The sequence below is a fragment of the Callithrix jacchus genome, chromosome 19 (assembly GCF_049354715.1).
Source record: "Callithrix jacchus isolate 240 chromosome 19, calJac240_pri, whole genome shotgun sequence".
Classification (NCBI taxonomy): Eukaryota; Metazoa; Chordata; class Mammalia; order Primates; family Cebidae; genus Callithrix; species Callithrix jacchus.
The window spans coordinates 39,905,716-39,907,550 of NC_133520.1; the positions used below are offsets into that span (position 1 = coordinate 39,905,716).

The 1,835-nt window shown below is 37.4% G+C and overlaps 1 protein-coding gene across 12 annotated transcripts in view; it reads left to right on the forward strand.

Moving 5' to 3' along the window:
• Window positions 1-1,835, forward strand: part of SMYD3 (SET and MYND domain containing 3) — an 839,170-nt gene that overhangs the window by 204,186 nt on the left and 633,149 nt on the right. The gene's annotated exons all lie outside the window — the stretch shown is intronic.

Below are 1,835 nucleotides of genomic sequence, written 5' to 3' on the forward strand. Positions count from 1 at the left end.
CCTGTCTGGTAGGATACATGACAAAATTATATAAATAAATATAATTATATTAAAGGTTCTTTGAAAGCAAAGCTGTGCTGCCTTCTTTTTGTAAATCTTGCTTGCCATGTTCAGTTCATTGGACGTACTCACAGTATTCTCTCCAGCAGACTGCAATAATGGTGATACATAGACCTGAGATGGAGATTTGGGGTGGGGAGATCATTTGATTTTGGCCTTTAATGGAAGATATTATAGATGGAAGAGTCAGTGCTGACTTTCCTAAAATTTAACAGCCACCATTGCAAATAGGCTAACTAGGAACCTAGAGCTGGGAATTAGATCATTGTGACTCTAGATGCCAGGGAGATTCCTGCTGCTGGTTCATGCTTGATGGATGTGCCTGTTTTTGGTTGGGAGCAGTTGATCTCAGATTTCCCTTGCAATTTCTGCCTGGGGCTGTTCTACTGTCACTCGGTTTGTGAGCCCTTCTCATTCTGCTTTCTCTTCCTGATAAGAATCCCCTGATTTATGAGAGCAGTGTTCTTCAAATGGGAAACTTGGCTGTAGGCTTTTGTTTGTTTATTTTGCTTTTTGTTTTCTGTTTTTCAAAATAAACTGAGAAGGAGTTGCCTAAGGTGACTTAGGAGTTGTGGTCTCAGGTGATTTGGATCTATGAAAGAAGAATTTCAAAAGAAGGTGGCCAAAATATAAAAGGAAAATTCAGCACTAAATTTAGCAATTAGAAATTCAGTGGGACTCTTTTTATTTTTCATGTGGACTAAAAGTGTGAAAACTATTTTATACTCCAGAATGGAAGTTGAGTGATTAGGCTTTTGCTGTTTTTACCAAAATGATAAGTTGCTTTATAATAATGACTTTATTGCTCTGAATGAAAAGCTGAGTTATTCTTTTTCTTTCTTAGTAGAAACATCTCCCCTGTATTTGAAACCTAAAGTTACTTGGATTTGAATTGATGTCAGATTATTGGTCTGAGAATCAGCCAGTATGTTTTGAAGTACTTTATTCCCCAGGAACCACAAAGTTACTTAAATCCGAAATGACTTGGCAAAATCCTTGTCATTAGGATTGGAATTTGCCACGTCATTTAGGATTAACAAACTTGTGACTGTTTTGTTCTGTAATGAAAATGTCTGAAGAAGAACAGAGGTAAAAATGATCATATCTGAGTGAGTTGGTTTCAGTTAATCCTTTGTAGTGCAGAGTTTTATGGTATTACACCTTAAAAGTGGTGTTCAAATTTAATTTTGGTAATACTTATACCTAATAAATTGGAGATGTGGGTTTATTTTTAGGTATGTTGTGTGATCTCTTTAGTATTATAGTAAAGCATGAAAGTGACCATTGAAAAGCCATATCTGTTAGTGGTTCCATCATGCTATTGAAGTATTACAATTTTAGAGTATAAAATATAGTTTTATCATGAACATGCAAATAGGAAAAATATATAGTCCCAGTTTCTAATTTTTTTTTAAATTTCAAAATGGTGCAGTTGAAGTTTGAAGATACATCAGTTGAATTTTTGTTTTGAGACAGAGTCTTGCTCTGTCACCCACACTGGAGTGCAGTGGCACAATCTCGGCCCACCGCAACCTCCACCTCCTCGGTTCGTGATTCTCCTGCTTCAGCCTCCCAAGTAGCCGGGACTACAGGCATGCACCACCATACCCTGCTAATTTGAGTATTTTCAGTAGAGATGGGCCTTTGCCGTGTCGTCCAGGCTGATCTTGAACTCCTGACCTCTGATCCGCCTCCCAAAGTGCTGGGACTCTGTTGAATATTACTTAAATTTGTATAAGCCTTCAGTTTTGATTTCTAATGAAGAGAGGAACGGA